Source organism: Orcinus orca, chromosome 13, assembly GCF_937001465.1.
Source record: "Orcinus orca chromosome 13, mOrcOrc1.1, whole genome shotgun sequence".
Taxonomy (NCBI): Eukaryota; Metazoa; Chordata; class Mammalia; order Artiodactyla; family Delphinidae; genus Orcinus; species Orcinus orca.
The window spans coordinates 81,238,107-81,259,132 of record NC_064571.1 but is presented as its reverse complement, the minus strand read 5'-3'; the positions used below and the strand labels follow the sequence as shown (position 1 = coordinate 81,259,132).

Sequence of the window (21,026 nt, the reverse complement as noted above, 5' to 3'; positions counted from 1 at the left end):
TTATTAATCATCAAGGAAATGCAAATCAAAACCACAGTGATATCACCAACACACTTGTCAGAATGACAGTAGTCAAAAAGACAGAAATAACTGTTGGAGGGGATGTGAAGAAGAGTACCATAGTACACTGTCGATGGGAATGGGAATGTAAATGGGTGCAGCTGCTATGGAAAACAGTATGGAGGTTCCTCAAAAAATTAAAAATAGAACTACCATGTGATCTAGCAGTTCTAGTCCTGGGTATATATCTGAAGAAAATGAAAACACTAATTTGTAAAGATATATTCACCCCAGTGCTAATTGCAGCATTATTTATTATACAGTAGCCAAGATACAGAAGCAACCTAAGTGCCCATCAGCAAATGGATGGATAAAGAAGATGTGAGATACACACACACACTGGAATAGAATGAAATCTTGCCATTTGCAACAAGTATAGACCTGGAGATTTTTATGCTTAGTGAGAAAAATCAGACAGAAAGACAAACACTGTATGTTTTCACTTATATATGGAATCTAAAAAACAAAACGAATGAACAAATATAACAAAATAGAAGCAAACTTACAGAGAACTAGGGCTTACCAGAAGGGAGAGGGGTAGGAAGAGAGGCAAAATATCGATAGATGAAGGGGATTAAGAGGTACAAGCTGCCAGCTACAAAATAAGTCACAGTGATGTGCTGTACAGCACAGGGAACGTAGTCAATATTTCATAATAACTTTGTATGGTTTGTAATCTACAAAAATATTGAATCATTACATTGTATACCTGAAACTAATATAATATTCTAAGTAATATAATGTTGTTAAGTCCAATATACCTCAATTTAAAAAAAGAAAAAGTATGTGTTAAACCATTATATAAATAGTCTCCAATATGTTCGGTCACAGAGCATCTATTGAAGACTAAAGCTTGAAAGGATTTGAATTCAAATTTAAAACAACATATTTAAGCCATATCAGGATCAGTGTTTAGCCTCTGATGATGATTTCACTGAAGGACAAAACACTCCTTTGGAATGGTAAGCAGAGGACGTTCAAAGGGAAAAACAGGACCCTTCGCCCAGCAGAGGGGAAGAGGCATACATTTGGGAAGAGACGATGACTGAACAGTGAGGCAGAGGAAGGACAAGCGTACCAAAAAGAAAACGGCACGTGTAAAGGCACAGAGATGTCAATACTAGTGGAACATAAGATGTGAGAAAGAAAATGAAATGGAATACGTAGACACAGACCAAAACACTTCGGTCTTTGAAGGCCATGCAAAGAGTTGAACCATTCTGAGCAGAGAATTAACATGGGCAGATTTACAGTTAAAAAGAATGTTGGGCAATTGCGATTGAGTGGAATGGGGGCTAGACACCAGACAGAGACTTGTTAGCCTGACGCCAGAGCCTAGAGAAGAAACCTTAAGGCTTGAGCTAAGGTTAATTAGTAGTGATCGAGAGAAGGGACCAAAGTGAGAACCATCCAGGGAATTTTAGAATCTCAGCCCGTCCTGAGACACTTGGGATGCTGTGTTCCCTGGATAAGTGGCAACTTCTCTGAGCAGCTTGATACCTGTGGTGAGGTACACTGAGGTGACCTCAGAGGTCCCCTTTTCTCTAAGACTGTAATTGAATTGCTCTAATGTGCCAAACCTCCTCTGAAGAAGAATAATTTAGAGCCTGTCTTAGCCTTTACAGCTGTCCTCAGCCTTTCTGGAAGATTTTATTTTCCAACTGAAGTCAGTAAGAATTGTTACGGTTTTTACATCCAGACCACGATGGCAACTCTAGGTAATGGTCTCACTGGACTGCACACAATTCATGGTGTTTTGTCTGTCTGTTCAGGGAGAAAAAACATCATTGGACTTCTGTGTTATAGACACGGGTAGGGAAGGCACACACAGATCAACCTAAGTACATTTTCACATTTCCTTGCTAATGGCTTGACAGTGCTTCAAAGATGGATAAAGAGTTTACTGAAAAGGACAAAGTTTATCCTTCAGCCTAATAATGGTGCAGACCTACCATTTTAGAATTTCTCTGAACGTGCATTCATTTCATCACTATCTCGTTGCACAAGGAGTATTTGCTGAATGACTTCTTCAAGGAACAAACATGTTTTGGACCCTTCTATGAATCAAACTCTGGGGAGGTAATGACTAGTTCCATGGCTACACCATACATGTGACTCAACCTCTGATCTCCAGTTCATCCTCTATAAAACAGGATCATATGAACTAATGTAGCAAACACAATGTCAGGGAGAAATGATTCACCAGAGATACACCTAAAGTTACAACACTGGGCAGGTAAAGTTTGGAAGAGAATGTTTGATTTAAATAGTATTGTACAAAGAGGGTCAAGACATCCATTTTCTGCCCAAACAGGAGTTCATTTCTGTGTAAAAGAAGATAAATCCCCCTTCAGGCACAGAACACGTAAGCAACAGGTTGGAGCATAGAACATTGAAAGAAGAAACAGGGAGCTGTGGGTTTTGCAAAGGTGTGACCTTATTCCTAAAGTAATAAATAATTAGAGACAAGCATTCACAATTCTTTTTGGAAAGAACAGAAATGATGAGATTATTATATGAGCAATAATAATAATGAGATCATAAATGAGCAACTTGCATTTGTTGAGTGCTTTCTATATGCCAAGCCCCATGTTAAATGCTCCTCCTAGAATGATTTCAATTTTAATCTTCACAATACTTAATTATTACTTGTTCCTTATTTTACCATAAGAAAAATAAAGCTTAGAGAGGTAGCATGCTTGTCCAATGTTGCACAGCTAGTATATTAACATGAGTCAAGTTGGCACTCAGCTATTCAGCCTACCTAGAGTCGTCCAATGCTCCCCCGATGCTATAATGCAGAACCTCAGCCATCTCCTTGACTAAGCTAAAAAGACAACACATTTTCTTCAAATGATCCATACAAGTGAAAGTAAGTATACACAGGCCCATGTGAAGTGGGGGCAAATATGGAACATACGCAAGAGAGTTGGTAGAATTAGACAATGCCCAAAATGAAGTGAAAAAGCATCTTCTTAGAGTTTCCTTCCACTTCGTACGAAATACTTGTAAATAACAGAATATTACTTCATAATAGATTTTGCGTATCTGTGTAGTATGTGAATATGCAACAGGAAAAAAAAATTTTAAGTAGATACATGAAACCAGATCTGATGGTAGAAGCTTCTCCCTTTGAATATTTTGGGGGTTAGCATATGGATAGTAAGGAGAGAAAATGGTCTATTTCTTATCTTTACAATGATGAGGACTTTGAGTGGAAGAAGAAATGATGAAACTTACAGGTTTGCCAGGCTACTAAAAGATGAGTAAAGAGGTAAATGGCCTTTTTCTTTGGAGAGCATGTTCATAAGCCACTTAGAGAAGATAGAAAACTAGATTCTACACGTAAAAAAAAAGTGAGGGGGACTGAGCTACAAGGAGGCTTTTGAAGAGGAGTGGCGAGCCTGAGCATGGCTGGGTCCTGGTGCCTTGAGAAAGGCAGCAAGGGGAAGGATTTCCAAGTGGTGAGATGTCAGAAAGACAGGCATCTCACGTATGATATATTAAAGATAAAATATATGATATAAAGTGAAAGACAACTTTGATTTTTATTCTGTTTCTACACTGTGAACTCTAGCTTATTCCTGTAATAAAATTAATGTATTTAATTTTATGGTATGCTTAATATTTAATTTTGTTTTCACTGCTACAAATTAAAACCCAATCACTGCCCCCCAAGTTTTTAACGAAGTCTATGTTTTACACACAACCATTTCTAAGAGAACTCATAGAGCACAAATTGCATGCCACTCCTGGATGGGTAAGGAGAAAGCAAACACGGGACATAAGAGTTTAGTGCAAGCAGAAAATTGGATCAATTTTATCCAAATCTCAAAGGACAGATGACCATAGCTAAGATCGGTCCTCTATATTACGTTCACTAAAATAACTGAATTACATGTTGTAATTGTCATAAGCACTCAGCAATCCCTTTGTCATATTCTTAAAATCCTAATTAGAAGGAAACTTCCAGAAATTATTTTACACAGGTATCTAATGTAACTTAGAGCAGTGAATAAGACAAAGACCTTTCAAGTCAGACAGCCCAGGACTGCGAACTAAGCAATTCCATGGACTAGTCCTGTAACCGAGGCAAGTCACGGAACATCTTGAAACTTTCATTTCCTCATCGGTAAAATTAGGTTACCAGTACTTCCCTCCAGGGTTATTTTAGGACTTAGATGACATAAGAATGGAAATTACTTACTTCAGAACCATATATATTGAAGGTACTCACCCTAGAGAAGGGCATGGGGCAAAGTCTGGTACAGAAATTTGAGAAAACCAAATCATCAACCCTCAGAACAAATTATACCCCAGGCCAGCTGGTGTGCCCAAGTAACACTAACATCCAAAAGTGTTCAAAGGACATGTGTGTGAAAGTGTTTTGTCAGCTCTACAATACTTTAATTTTTTTTTATTGGAGTATAGTTTCTTTACAATGTCGTGTTACACAATACTGTAATTTTTAACATTGCTCTTTTCCCAACAATACAGAGCTATACAGTAAACTCCTTGAGACGAGACCCATATCTGCACTGTTCACCATTCAATAGATAGCCAGAAGTTTTAACTATCCAGGAAGGATTTTTTTTCCTAACTGAATAAAACTAAAAAACCAAAGATCTTAACAATGGTGGCTGAATTTAAACTATCCTCCTGGCACTCTAAAAGACCTGAATGGAAAAAAAAATCATAAAGCATTTAGAGCACCATCAGCCTTACAGAGAAGAAGAAATATGGGAATGGGTTTTCTGGAAGAATTGTCCTTCATTGCTGAGGATGATGGATGAAAAGGCTTCAGGCAGATCAGATAAGCTGAACCAAAGGAAGCAGTGCCAATATGTGAGGGCTCATTAAGGATCCCATGGTCCCCTCAGCACAGCATCATATGTCACAAGGGATGTCACGGGTCATGAAATATAGGCACTTGCAATTCCCCACTGGGATCGTATTTATCTTGAATTATTTACCACCAGATTTCCTAACGGTGGGAACAGGCTAATAAGGTGGTTTTTGTATAGGGCTTGGGGGTCCTCAAACTGTAATTGATCCACCTCTAGGAGATCAAATGGGTCTGACAGAGCCACAGTCCATAAATTACTACAATTAGTGTCTTTATGGCGTCATGCAAGTTTCATGGCGTGAGAAACCACATTTCCAGAAAGAACAGTCAGTGGAAAACACTTCGTAATAGATTGCTTCTGATTCCTGTAAGGTGGCATTAGGCATCTTTCAGCTACATTAGGTCCAATCATTAGGGTGAATACTATCCACTGGGGAGATGGATGACCGAATTTTAAAGTAGGCAAAAGTGAGATGGCTTTTCATCAAAGATTGCATTCTAGTCCCAGAAACCATACCTAGAGAAAATGGCTGTGGTGGAAATAATTACAATTTGAACGTGTAGACTGAATAATTGGTGACCTTTCAAAGATTCTCCCTGTCACCTTTGGGATGTAGTCCAAACTCCTCAGCAAGCTGGTTCCTGCTTCCTTCTCCAGTCTTATCTTCCCCCCTTAAATATTGCTCTCTGGATCTACTGAACTATTTGCTGTTCCCAAAACACACCATGTTTTATGTTTGGGGGCCATTTTTCTTTCTGTCTCCTGTGCCCGGAAGTCTTTTTCTGCCTGGCACAACTGAGTCCTTAATGATTCAGTTAAAAGGCTGCTTTCTCAGATCCCCTCAGGCATGGTTGCTAACTCCCTCCTTCCTGCCTTCAGCATCTCGTAATTCACCTTTCTTATAATGCCTGGTACCCTGCACTGCCACTGTGAGGTTAAGATCAGGACTACGTCTCATTCTTCCCTTTTTTACCAAAGTCTTCCAGAGGTTCAGGCTCATGGCAATGTGCTTTTTGACTACAGGGGACGTCACAAATCCCAGCAACTCTCAAAATAATATATATCAAATATAACAGATATGAATTCCAGATTGGATGCGAAAATATAGTGTTAATTTTGCCGTAGGACGGACTGACGAAAGATGTCACAGAAATGCTAATCCTGTAGCATTTGAACTGGCCATAGGGTTTGAACTGGCCACTATAATTGAGAAATGTGCAAATGTATGTATTGAACTAGTTGTACATTTGTGGGTAACTTGTTCCTTTTACCTGGAATTTTCTCACATCTACATATCCAAATTTCATTCTTAATTTAAGCTCACTCAGCAGCTCCTCTTTGAGGTTTTTGATGGTAGTTTCTGGAAGACCTTTTCTCACCTTTCTCTGAGTTCCTGTACTTTAGTAGCTTTTCTCTTGTAGCACTTATAACTATCTCCTTTCATAATGTAATTGTTATTGTAATTTATTATGTAATTTATGTAAATTATTAAAAGTGATATTTCTCATGGGAATTAGAACTTACTGCTTACTGAGGGCAGTATTCTGTGTGCTTTGTTCTGGATATCTATTACTGTGTAACAACCCCCCCAAATTGCTTAAAACAACAAAAAGCATTTATCTCTGTGATTGCTGGGGGTCAGGAATTTGGGAATTGCTTAGTTGGGCAGTGTTGGATTGGCATTTCTCATGCAGTCATAGGCATACAGTGGCTGGAGCTAGAACAGTGGAGGGCTAAAACAGCTGAGGGCTAATTGGGCATCTCTTCTCTTCACGTACTCTCAGTTCTCTGTGTTTTCTCCACATGAATTAGTTTGGGCTTCCTCACAAGATGGCAGCCTCAGACTTCTTAAATGGCAGGTCAACAAGTAGCAAGGCAAGGGATGTGTCCTGAGACAACCAGAAGCTGTATTGCTTTTATGACCTTAGTCTCAGAAGTCAGGGCTGCTGCATTCTGTTAGTTAATTCAGTCACAAAAGCCTAATTCAAGGGAGGAAGGTACACATTCTACCTCTTGAGGGGGAGAGGGAAAGTTCTGGAAGAGCATGTGGGATGGGAAATATTGCTGTGGCTGTGTTTAGAATGTGCAATTTGTATTCTGCATATTTTTTTATCCTTATTCCATTGGTTCTAGTTGCCTGGACTTGAGCTCAGTAAATACACATGGATGAATTAATGATTGCTGAGTTCCATTAATCTTGACTGGTACTAATATTTGTACCAGAAGTACTACATACTTCTTTTATCTAATCTCAGCTATCAGTCAGTTGCTTGTCCAGAAGAGGGGGAAAAGTAAAAGATGCATGTTTTATTAACCCTAATGATCAGGAAGAGTGGAATATATATCACTCCTCTCAAAAAGCAAATTCAGGTCAGACAAAGAAATGTCAATTTCAATTATTTTAATAGTTTTTTGAGTAGCTATTCAGAAAACGTATCTGGTTATTTTTCCTCTTTCCTAAAAGTATACATTTTTATTTACAGTTCTCATATCTACCCAGTTGATAGAAGGTTCTATTTCAGTGTTTTATTATTATGTAAGATGGGAATTTCTATAGCCCAAGTATTAATATATGTATGTATGGGTGTGCATTATGTGTGAGTATGTGTGTGTGTGTATGTATATTAGTTGTCAAGGCAAACATTTTGCTCTTTGGCAAGAGTGGAGTTCATTAAGCTCTTTGGCAAGAGTGGAGTTCATTAAGTTCAAGAATGTCCTGCACAGCTATTCTACGTTTTGAAACACATATTTGTGTGGTGTGGTATTTGTAAGTTGTGTGTACAAATATATATTGCAGAAAACCTAAAGTAACAAACTCTCCTATTGTTTGTTTAAAATTTCTCTGCCCAAGACTATTTATTTGAATAACTTATTACCTTTTACTAGAAATTACACAAAAATATTGTCTTCTTTCATCAATTGTCGGTTTCTTGAATGCAGGAATTGTGTCTGACGCTTCACTATGACCTGAGCAGAGTCTCCATGCCTGCTGAGTGACTAGCGGACACTACATGAGTGAAGGAGAGCCCAGCAAAGCCGCACTTGGCACCCAATAAAAGAACGAAGATCGCAAAATCCAGCCACGGGTTCCTGATGAGTTATAATGGCACAAAGCTTTGTTTAACAGTTAGCTTTGGGATGAAAAGGTAAACACGAACACAGTATTATAGTGTATGAATGTGTATTGTAGATTCTTTTTCTGCCATGGACACCTTGGAAAAGTTATATAAAATTTAGGGGAAAAACATTCAGAACCACACAACCTGTTCCAGGAGATTCTAGTTCTTTCTACAAGCAGGTAACGGAGACGCACCCTGCAGGACGGTGCAACTTGATACCACCTTGAGGCTCCAGCTTCGGGCTCTTAAAGTCATCTAGCATTTTTCTACCTCATAAGGTAATTTAAAAAGATGAAAACATATAATATCTATAAGAGCATTTTAAATGTAAATGAGGACAAGCCAAATGTAAAAGACTGTCACAAAATATTCTAATTTATAGTTGTCCTATAGCAGGTTTAGGTACCACCAGCTCACACTCAAGACCCTTCAAAATCAGACCCAAATCTACCCAACTATTTTTGTTTCCACTCTTCCCCAGCTTAGACTTTAACTCCAGTTAAGCAAAATGAGTCATTAATGCCTACATGGACCAAGTCCATATCCAAGTTCTGCCCCTGTACCTCCCCACTTCACTTTCTACTCTCTGATATTTTCTTCCATCTTCCCTGTACTGATAGAAATTTTATCAATGTTAAGTCCCAGCTTCAAGTTCATTTTCTCCCACATATGCTGTTCTTTCATGGATTGTATGGTATAGTATAAATAAATGTTGTGGTATGAATAACTAGGTTACCAGAGTATCTGGGATTTCATTCCATTTGGGCAATTTACTCGTTTAGAGTCCTTGGTCAGAACACTTGGCCTCCCTCATATAAAATGGGGCTAAAGACTATCTCTTACTGAGTCTCATCACCAGACCAGTCAGTGAGTCAGTCAACCTTAGGAGCTACACGAGGAGCTGCAGGACGTAAAAATGAATGTGACAAAGCTACCGTTCTCAGGAAGATCAGTCTCCTAGGAGAGACAGACAATTAAACTAACAGTAGTATCACTGAGTCCCGGGTACACCGTGCTCTGGGAGTACAAAATAGCCTGCAGTTATTTTCAGCAATAGTATTTATCTTAATAATAAGACAGATCCACACACCTGCTAGTAAGGAATGTTCAGATAGACATGGAAAGTCTGAGTTCACTTGCCATAGACTGAATACCTGCAGTAGGAGAAATGCAAACATGCAGGAAAAACTCTTCCACCTCAGTGTAGCAAGTCAGCATGGCCCCACTGGCCCTGCATCATTCCTTGAAGGTGGTGTGCTGTGGATTCTGAAGGAAGAGGTGGAGACAGAAGTCAGGTCCACTTCCCATCTGGAGAAAGTGGAGAGACAGCAGAAGCAAGAAGAACTACAGTCCTACAACCTATGGAACAAAAACCACATTCACAGAAAGACAAGATGAAAAGGCAGAGGGCTATGTACCAGGTGAAGGAACAAGATAAAACCCCAGAAAAACAACTAAATGAAGTAGAGATAAGCAACCTTCCAGGAAAAGAATTCAGAAAGATGATAGTGAAGATGATCCAGGACCTCGGAAAAAGAATGGAGGCAAAGATCGAGAAGATGCAGGAAATGTTTAACAAAGACCTAGAAGAATTAAAGAACAAACAAACAGAGATGAACAATACAATAACTGAAATGAAAAATACACTAGAAGGAAACAATAGCAGAATAACCGAGGCAGAAGAACGGATAAGTGACCTGAAAGACAGAATGGTGGGATTCACTGCTGCGGAACAGAATAAAGAAAAAAAGAAAGAAAAGAAATGAAGACAGCCTAAGAGACCTCTGGGACAACATTAAACCTAACAACATTCACATTATGGGGGTCCCAGAAGGAGAAGAGAGAGAAAGGACCCGAGAAAATATTTGAAGAGATTATAGTCGAAAACTTCCCTAACATGGGAAAGGAAATAGCCACCCAAGGCCAGGAAGTGCAGAAAGACCCATACAAGATAAACCCAAGGAGAAACATGCCAAGACACATAGTGATCAAACTGGCAAAAATTAAAGACAAAGAAAAGTTATTGAAAGCAGCCAGGGAAAAATGACAAATAACATACAAGGGAACTCCCATAAGGTTAACAGCTGATTTCTCAGCAGAAACTCTACAAGCCAGAAGGGAGTGGCATGACATATTTAAAGTGATGATAGGGAAGAAACTACACCAAGATTGCTCTACCCAGCAAGAATCTCATTCAGATTTGATGGAGAAATCAAAAGCTTTACAGACAAGCAAAAGCTAAGAGAATTCAGCACCACCAAACCAGCTCTACAACAAATGCTAAAGGAACTTCTCTAAGTGGGAAACACAAGAGAAGAAAAGGACCTACAAAAACAAACCCAAAACAATTAAGAAAATGGTAATAGGAATATACATATCGATAATTACCTTAAACATGAATGGATTAAATGCTCCAAGCACAAGATACAGACTGGCTGAATGGATACAAACACAAGACCCATATATATTCTGTCTACAAGAGACCCACTTCAGACCTAGGGACACACACAGATTGAAAGTGAGGGGATGGAAAGATAGTCCATGCAAATGGAAATCAAAAGAAAGCTGGAGTCGCAATACTCATATCAGATAAAACAGACTTTAAAATAAAGAATGGGGCTTCCCTGATGGCGCAGTAGTTGAGAGTCCGCCTGCCGATGCAGGGGACATGGGTTCGTGCCCTGGTCTGGGAAGATCCCGCATGCCGCGGAGCGGCTAGGCCCGTGAGCCATGGCTGCTGAGCCTGCACGTCCGGAGGCTGTGCTCCACAACAGGAGAGGCCACAACAGTGAGAGGCCCACATACCGCAAAAAATAAAGAATGTTACAAGAGACGAGGAAGGACACTACATAACGATCATGGGATCAATCCAAGAAGAAGATATAACAATTATAAACATATATGCTCCCAACATAGGAGCACCTCAATACATAAGGCAACTGCTAGCAGCTATAAAAGAGGAAATAGACAGTAACACAATAATAGTGGGAGACTTTAACACCGCACTTACACCAATGGACAGATCATCCAAACAGAAAATTACTAAGGAAATACAGCTTTATATGACACAATAGACCAGATAGATTTAATTGATATTTTTAGGACATTCCATCCAAAAACAGCAGATTACACTTTCTTCTCAAGTGCACACAGAACATTCTCCAGGATAGATCACATCTTGGGTCACATATCAAGCCTCAGTAAATTTAAGAAAATTTAAATCATATCAAGCATCTTTTCTGACCACAACACTATGAGATTAGAAATAAATTACAGGGGAAAAAATGGAGAAAACACAAACACACGGAAGCTAAACAATACACTACTAAATAACCAAGAGATCACTGAAGAAATCAAAGAGGAAATCAAAAAATACCTAGAGACAAATGACAATGAAAGCACAACAATCCAAAATCTGTGGGATGCAGCAAAAGCAGTTCTAAGAGGGAAGTTTACAGCAATACAAGCCTACATCAAGAAACAAGAAAAATCTCAAATAAACAATCTAACCTTACACCTAAAGGAACGAGAGAAAGAAGAACAAACAAAACCCAAAGTTAGTAGTAGGAAAGAAATCATAAAGATCAGAGCAGAAAATAATGAAATAGAAACAAAGAAAACAGTAGCAAAGATCAGTAAAACTAAAAGCTGGTTCTTTGAGAAGATAAACAAAATTGATAAACCATTAACCAGACTCATCAAGAAAAAGAGGGAGAGGACTCAAATCCGTCAAATTAGAAATGAAAAAGAAGAAGCTACAACAGACACCGCAGAAATACAAAGCATCCTAAGAGACTACTACAAGCAACTCTATGCCAATAAAATGGACAACCTGGAAGAAATGGACAATTCTTAGAAAGGTATAACCTTCCAAGGCTGAGCCAGGAAGAAATAGAAAATATGAACAGACCAATCACAAGTAATGAAATTGAAACTGGATTAAAAATCTTCCAACAAACAGAAGTCCAGGACCCAATGGCTTCACAGGTGAATTCCATCAAACATTTAGAGAAGACCTAACACCCATCCTTCTCAAACTCTTCCAAAAAATTGCAGAGGAAGGAACACTCCCAAACTCATTCTATGAGGCCACCATCACCATGATACCAAAACCAAAGATACTACAAAAAAAATTATAGACCAATATCACTGATGAATATAGATGCAAAAATCCTCAACAAAATACTAGCAAACAGAATCCAACAACACATTAAAAGGATCATACACCATGATCAAGTGGGATTTATCCCAGGGATGCAAGGATTCTTCAATACATGCAAATCAATCAATGTGATACTCCATATTAACAAACTGAAGCACATATATCCAATGCAATATTACTCAGTCATAAAAAGAAATGAAATTGAACTATTTGTAATGAGGTGGATGGACCTAGAGTCTGTCATACAGAGTGAAGTAAGTCAGACAAATACTGTATACTAACACATATATATGGAATTTAAGAAAAAAAATGTCAAGAAGAACCTAGGGGTAAGACAGGAATAAAGACACAGACCTACTAGAGAATGGACTTGAGGATATGGGGAGGGGGAAGGGTAAGCTGTGACGAAGTGAGAGAGTGGCATGGACATATATACACTACCAAATGTAAAATAGATAGCTAGTGGGGAGCAGCCGCATGGCACAGGGAGATCAGCTCAGTGCTTTGTGACCACCTAGAGGGGTGAGATAGGGAGGGTGGGAGGGAGGGAGACGCAAGAGGGAAGAGATATGGGAACATATGTATATGTATAACTGATTCACTTTGTTATAAAGCAGAAACTAACACACCATTGTAAAGCAATTATACTCCAAGAAAGATATTAAAAAAAAAAATACTGAAGAATAAAAACCATATCATCATCTCAATAGATGCAGAAAAAGCTTTTGACAAAATTCAACACCCATTTATGATAAAAACTCCAGAAAGTGGGCATAGAGGGAATCTACCTCAACATAATAAAGGCCATATATGATAAACCCAGAGCAAACATCATTCTCAATAGAGGAAATGCTTTCAGTTTTTCACCAAGATCAAAAACAAGACAAGGATGTCCACTATTATTCAACATAGTTTTGGAAGTCCTAGCTATAGCAATCAGAGAATAAAAAGAAATAAATGGAATCCAAATTGGAAAAGAAGTAAAATTGTCACTGTTTTCAGATGACATGATACTATACCTATAGAGTCCTAAAGATGCCACTAGAAAACTACTAGAGCTAGTCAATCAATGAATTTGGTAAAGTTGCAGGATACAAAATTAATGGACAGAAATCTCTTGCATTTCTATACACTAATGATGAAAAATCTGGAAGAGAAATTAAAGAAACAGTCCCATTTACCATTGCAACAAAAAGAATAAAATACCTAGGAATAAACCTACCTAGGGAAACAAAAGACCTGTATGCAGAAAACTATAAGACACTGATGAAAGAAATTAAAGGTGATACCAACTAATGGAGAGATACACCATGTTGCTGGATTGGAAGAATCAATATGGTGAAAATGACTATACTACCCAAAGCCATCTACAGATTTAGTCCAATCCCTATCAAATTACCAATGGCATTCTTTTACAGAACTAGAATAAAAAAATCTTAAAATTTGTATGGAGACACAAAAGAACGCGAGTAGCCAAAGGCGTCTTGAGGGGAAAAAACAGAGCTGGAGGAATCAAGACTCCCTAACTTCAGACTATACTACAGAGCTACAGTAATCAAGACAATATGGTACTGGCACAGAAACAGAGATATAGATCAATGGAACAGGATAGAAAGCCCAGAGATAAACCCACACACCTATGGTCAACTAATCTATTACAAAGGAGGTAAGGATATACAATGGAGAAAGGACAGTCTCTTCAATAAGTGGTGCTGGGAAAACTGGACTGCTACGTGTAGAAGAATGAAATTAGAACACTCCCTAACACCATACACAAAAATAACTCAAAATCGATTAGAGACCTAAATGTAAGACCAGACACTATAAAACTCTCAGAGGAAAACATAGGAAAAACACTCTTTGACATAAATCACAGCAAGATCTTTTTTGATCCACCTCCTAGAGTAATGGAAATAAAAATAAGCAAATGGGACCTAACAAAACTTAAAAGCTTTTGGACAGCAAAGGAAACTACAAACAAGATGAAAAGACCACCCTCAGAATGGGAGAAAATATTTGCAAACAAATCAACGGACAAAGGATTAATCTCCAAAATATATAAACAGCTCATGCAGCTCAATATTAAAAAACAAACAACTCAATCCAAAAATGGGCAGAAGACCTACATAGACATTTCTCCAAAGAAGACATACAGATGGCCAAGAAGCACATGAAAAGCTGCTCAACATCACCAATTATTAGAGAAATGCAAATCAAAACTACACTGAGATATCACCTCACACCAGTTAGAATGGGCATCATCAGAAAATCTACAAACAACAAATGCTGGAGAGGGTGTGGAGAAAAGGGAACCCTCTTGCACTGTTGCTGGGAATGTAAATTGATACAGCCACTATGGAGAACAGTATGGAGGTTCCTCAAAAAACTAAAAATAGAACTATCATATGACCCAGCAATCCCACTACTGGGCATATACCCAGAGAAAACCATAATTCAAAACGACACATGCGCTCCAATGTTCATTGCAGCACTATTTACAATAGCCAGGACATGGAATCAACCTAAATGCCCATCGACAGACAAATGGATAAAGAAGAAATGGTACATATATACAATGAAATATTACTCAACCATTAAAAGGAATGAAATTGGGTCTCTTGTAGAGATGTGGATGAATCTAGAGACTGTCATACAGAGTGAAGTAAGTCAGAAAGAGAAAAACAAATATCGTATATTAACGCATATATGTGGAACCTAGAAACATGGTACAGATGAACCAGTTTGCAGGGCAGAAATTGAGACACAGTTGTAGAGAACAAGCATATGGACACCAAGGGGGGAAAGTGGCAGGGGGGGCAGGGGGGTGGGGGTGGGAAGAACTGGGAGATTGGGATTGACATGTATACACTGATGTGTATAAAACTGATGACTAATAAGAACCTGATGTATAAAAAAATAAATAAAATTAAAAAAAGAAAGCAAGTGGAAGCAGAGTGAGCGATTTACCTTGTTTTAATGCAAGCAGATGGTGAGGTCATGGGAACTTGTTTAAAGCCTTAGTGAACTGTCTCTTCAAATTAAGGACTTTTGAGAATTATTAAAGGTTCTGAGAAACCCCCATTACTCAAAAGATTGTATGTTCTTGCTGAATGGTCAGGCATCTAACCCCCTGTACGTTCAAACACAAGGAATACATAAGGGCATGGCTGATTGCTTTAATGAAATGCAGGTATCCACAGTTAAGGTAACATACGGTGAGAGAGAGACAACCAGAGATAGCAAGCATTTCCCACTGAGCTGCCCTCCACTTAATGCAATTACAGGCTTTGAAGAATCGCAGAGCTATCTGGTAAAAATAAAGTAACAGTTTCTGGAGAACCTTTCAAATGTGAATGGGTTTGGATCCCGTTTCAAAGTTTCTTGGGCTCCTATTCGGTAGGGCAACATTCTTATATATTGGGATGACTGAGAATCTACCTTAAAAACACAGCTGAGCTTTAAAAGGAGTTAATCTAAAATCACATGTGGCCTGTGCCAATATATATATTTTAATCATATGAGTCATTATTAAACAAACAATTTAATTTTAAAAATAAAGTGAAAAACCATGGTCTTGTCTGGACTAAGAAACCATTATTTACCTAGTTAGGGAAATAGCTTTTTGTTTGTTTTTTCATTTTTCTTTTTTTAAATTTATTTTATTTTTGGCTGTGTTGGGTCTTCGTTGCTGTGCGGGCTTTCTCTAGTTGCGGCGAGCGGGGGCTACTCTTCGTTGCGGTGCGCGGGCGTCTCATTGCGGTGGCTTCTCTTGTTGCGGAGCACGGGCTCTAGGTGCATGGGCTCCAGTAGTTGTGGGGCGTGGGCTTAGTTGCTCTGGGGCATGTGGGATCTTCCCGGACCAGGGCTCAAACCCGTGTCCTCTGCATTGACAGGTGGATTCTTAACCACTGTGCCACCAGGGAAGTCCCAGGGAAATAACTTTAAATTGTGGTTCTTTTTGGTAACCACAAAAAAGATGAGCTATACAAGATATTTACACTAAATCATTGTATTTTTGCAAGTTTAATACCCGACGTTTTTAGATTGGCAATTTGGAGCTAATATAAAAGAGACTGTTAGACCTGAAAAGGCCATTGGCCATGAACTAATTCAAATCCAGTTTGTTACAGATGAGAAAAATGAGGCCAGGTAAAGGAGTGACTCTCTTTAAGTCTTTAAGCTATGCAGCAGTAGCTGATAGAAAATATGCCAGAACTCAGGAACAGGGAATAGATGTAATTTCAAACGCAGGTCTGATATTATCAAGCTCAAATTACAAAATTGTAACCTTCAATTTCCATATAAGACAGGCATTTTCTATGAAGCACATCTTATAATACATAATCCACTGATTTAAACGAGAAAAAAAATACACAGTGACTAAGAAAGGGGAAGAAATCTAAACTCAGCTGGTTTTCTTCACTGAATACAGCAAACCAAAAACTTGTTTAATTTATTCAGAAGCTAAAATAATCCTCTCCATGAAAAATATCAAAATTAAATTCTGGTCTAATCCAAATGATTATTATCACAATCTCACCATCTGGAAACCCACGTTCTCTAAAAAAAATTTATCATGAAATTGAGAGTTCTGTAGAAAACACAGTAGTTACTTTCTTAGTCTGAAAGTTGAGATCAACAGCATAACATTTCATAACATTCTGATGAAGAAATATTCCTCAGTCTTAAAATAAGTGAACTCGTGGCAAGAGTTAAAATATGCCAGATTTTATGACTGATCCCTACAAGAAGTTGGCTGTTTTCTCTTCCTCATGAAAGCTTTCTTCAGTAGGACAGAGAACTCCTGAAGGAGGCGGAAAGTATATCCTACCTTAAGAAGGGTCTGTGCCTCAGTTATGGGGAGCTGGACGCATGGGAGGATGGAGCCAGAGGAAGGGCAGCCTTTGGTTGGCACCACGTCCAAAGCCGGGTGTGTAAACCACATGAAGACTTCAAGCGTAAACTCAGATGATGATCAAGGGCAATATTCCATACGAGAACCTAAGTGCCAAAAGGCAACTGGAGGAAATGGGTAGAGTCTCGAGGTGGTGAATTATTTCCTTTTCCTCACAGATCCAGTGGCAGCTGGAGATTTGGATCCGGTGCTTTGCGAGAGGAAGTCAGCTTGAACTCAGAAGGGTGTTTGGGCTCTAATCAAGCAGCACTGGGACCAGAGTCAAACTCATCTCAATCAGGACAAGAGGAGGCTTCCCTTGGGAAAAACAGGGTAGCGCTCAAGGAGAATGACAGGTGCACTAGGGAAAACAGAGGCTCTACCTGTGTGAAATTTCCAGATTTGTTACAGAAAGCGGCAAGGAGTAGGATATAAAGAAAGCCAAAGAAAGAACACAAGAAAGTGGATGAAGGAAGGAAAGGAAGATGTTAGGGAGGGGAGAGAACAGATCTTAGAAATTCAAATACTCTCACAGCAGACACTACAAGATTATGAGTCACTCAGTCCTATGGGACTCATAGTTCACGCCCCAGATGTGAGCCCGGTACAGTGGGGATATGTGGAATTCGTCACGGGAGAGAGGGAGTCCTTGCTCAGCCACTTACTGGATGAATACCATTGAGTGAATCACCTTCTCTATGCATCAGTTTTCTCTACCACAAAATTCAAATAAAAGATGCATTCACAGTCTTACTGTGAACGCTAAGAAATGTACATGAACACATTTTGTAAGCCATACCTTGTTCTGCACGTGACCATTATCATGCTACTTGCAGATCACATAACATTCAGTGATGTTTTCCTTCAGTCTACTTCTTTCTAAAGCACAGTTATTAAGAGTTGGTTGTGAATGGACAGCTAAGAACCTGGGGTGAACCCTCACACATCTGAGGCTAGCCATGGGGTTAAATGCTAGCGCAGGTGTGACCTTCAACCTGTCCCGTCCCAAACCTTCCTACCAGGGGTGTCACAAGAGCCAGGGGTGTGTAGAAGACATTCTCAAATCCGTGGTTTTCTTAGTAAAGTGGCAGAAGGAAAGTGACTGATAGTGAATTATAGTAAAACACGCCCTGCCCTTCTACCTTTTCTCTGCTACGTAGTTCAACTTCTAGATTTTGTGCCTCCAAATACCAGCCTTCTTGGTATGTTTATAAATACGAACCAGTAAAAAAAAAGTAAAAAATAAAGAATTTCTTTATGTATTTTTATTTTAAACGAACAGTTTAAAAGCTTTTTCATGGATTTAATTTTTTTTTTTTTTTTCAAAGCAGCTTGGAGATAGAGCTATAACCTAAGAGATTGGTTTTTCCCTCTGTGCTGAGCCTGGAGAGCATAGAATCTGAAATCTGGCCTTCATTCTACAATAAACGGGGAACTGAGTGGGAAGGGGACTTGCCCAGGGACACAATGATCGACTATCAGATTGGGACAAGCATTCCACTCTCCAGTATTCATGGCGCCAGACTTCACCTACTGTGAGCTCCTCTAGAACAGAAGCTGATTCTCCATTTTGGCTGCGTATTAGAACCACCTGGGGACTTTTTAAAATCCCAGTGCCCCAGCTGCACCGCGTACCAAGTGAATCAGAATCTCTGGGGGTGGGACCCAGGTGTTACTACTTCTCGTAGCTACTCAGCAGACAAGTTTGAGAACTCATGTTCTAGAGGACAATGTTGAGTTCGGTATTCATGTAAATAATAATGGCTCAGTGGATGGAGCACTTTCTCTGTTGAGGCTATCGCGTCAAGCGCTCTCCTGCTTTATTCCACCCAGGTCCTTGCTGCAGCCTTCTCAAGTAAGTTCTGCTGTTACTCCCACCTTACAGCAGAGCAACCTGATTCCTAAACAAGAGAGACACCTTGCTCAAAGCCAAGTAGTTCTCAAGAGGCAAAGTCCAAACTGCAACCCGGAGCTCTTATGGACTAGGCTACACTACATCTCTAACCTGACAGGCAGCCCTTCTTTGGCTGAGAGAGGAGTCACCAAGGTTTGTCCAGTGACTATTTCTTAATCTCTACTCATAACTCGACAAAAATTCATTATAGATCAAGACAGCTGACCTTAAGGTGTGAATCAGCCATCAGTCACACGAGTAACCTGAACTTACACACGATGCCAGATGTGGGATCCCGTAGAACACTGACTTTTGTGTAGCAGCCCAAAGGGCTATTTTCAGGAAAATATGGGGCCCTAACACATAGTTTTGCTTCAGGGTTGGTTCCACTTGATTCTGTTGACTGACTATCCACATACTAATATTTCATAGGACACGTCCATCCATGTCATCCCAATCTAACTTCTCACAGGAGTACCTGATGTCCAGCCCAGCATTTATCTGTGGTCTCCTCCAAAGTAAAACAAAGAGGATGGAAACAATGTACAGTGAGAAACAGCTCTCTATTATAGTTATTTTAGGATTGATTTTGATAAACAGAAGTCCAAGGACAAGTTCTCAGAGGTCTTGAAATTCCCTAGAAGACTCCTTTAACAATTTAAAATGCCATATTCTGAATTATTGGCACAATTGCTTTATTTCTAAATCCTTTCGTATAGTTCCAGTGTCCAAGTTTGCACTTATATTTATAAATGAGTTGTCACCAAACAGGGCTACTTTAACTGTCCCAGGCTAATGAGAAAAGAACAAAGGCAGATTTAGTAGGCAAATGATGAACTCCTGCCATGTGAACTCTAAATGACATCACTGTGAACTGTGGGGATGAAGGTTCTGAAGCAGTGCGAGAAGTGGTGAAAAAAATTGACTTCAGTCCGACAGATTGGGAAAGGCCTAAGCAAATTAAAGGAATAGTCCACACCGTAGCCCTAATGCAAGCGGCATTTGAATTACTTTTGCTTTTGTAATTTGGTTTTAGCTTGTTAATTTGTTCTGACTTCAAAGTAGTATGAATTAAAAGCATAAGGAGTTTAGACCTAGTTTTGTGTGTCTGCATATTTAAACAACATGAGGATAAAACAGTCTAGTTCCATATTGCAGGGTCTGTGAAAACATTTACCTTTAAAAGGGTCCACACACAATGGAGTCTGATTCTGACCAGCATGAAAGCTTAGCTTTCATGGGTCTGGGTGAGTTCCCCAGAGGTACCACGCACTGCCCGAATCAGCTCGCCGTGGACCAAGGATGGGAAATACATGTAACACTCTGCACAATTTTATTGGCATTTAAGAGATTTTGTTTTAAGCTACTAATCTAATTTTTCTATTCTCAGACTAATGTTAATGTTCCAGTTAAACAGAAAATGAGAAAATGAAAAAAAAAGATGTTTTTAATAAATTGAATTTCCACTTGGGCTTTATTAAAATCGCCGTGGAAATTACCATGGCAAAGTTTGTCTCAGAAAATGATGATATCAATGATCATTTCTATTCTTGTGATAAGAAAGAGGCAATATTAGGTGTGGACAAAATGTAGGCAAAAGAGTAGACAGTGCCACTCACTGGGGAACAGTCCCAGGGCAGGAATGACCTTGCTCCCCTGTGAATTCCTCGCACCCCAAACAGTCCTAACATGTGATGGGTAAGTGCTTGCTAGGTAATTGCCATGACTTGCTTGGCCTGCTGCCCTCCAGGACTCATAGCTGGAATGTTCCCACAGCCCTGCCCCTATATTTAGGATCCAGTGAAGCAACCTCAAGACAGAAATCCTGCAGCTCAGCATCAAGTCAGCCTAGAGGCACATCCCATCCTCTGCTCCTGGTAACTTGTCTCCCTGATTCTGAGCCTCTAGTTCACGAAAAGGGGCCCTGAACTGGTCTTTCTGTTTCTCTCGAGATTGGCGTTCTTTCCCTGAATTTAGCCCCCCGAGGTCCTCTGGGTGTCAGTCACCTGCCCGCCTCTACCTCTGCCCATTCTGCTGCTAGATGATGCCA

The 21,026-nt window shown here is 39.4% G+C and overlaps 1 long non-coding RNA gene across 3 annotated transcripts in view; it reads left to right on the top strand.

Moving 5' to 3' along the window:
* Positions 1 to 20,067, top strand: part of LOC117203257 (uncharacterized) — an 80,834-nt gene extending 60,767 nt beyond the window's left edge. For 2 of the 3 annotated variants that reach the window (XR_007470759.1, XR_007470760.1), the window contains exons 3-4: positions 7,848 to 8,053; positions 17,262 to 20,067. This is a non-coding gene — a long non-coding RNA (uncharacterized LOC117203257). The remainder of the gene's footprint in view (positions 1 to 7,847; positions 8,054 to 17,261) is intronic. The other variant, XR_007470761.1, reaches the window with a different exon arrangement.
* Positions 20,068 to 21,026: the final 959 nt, after the last annotated feature.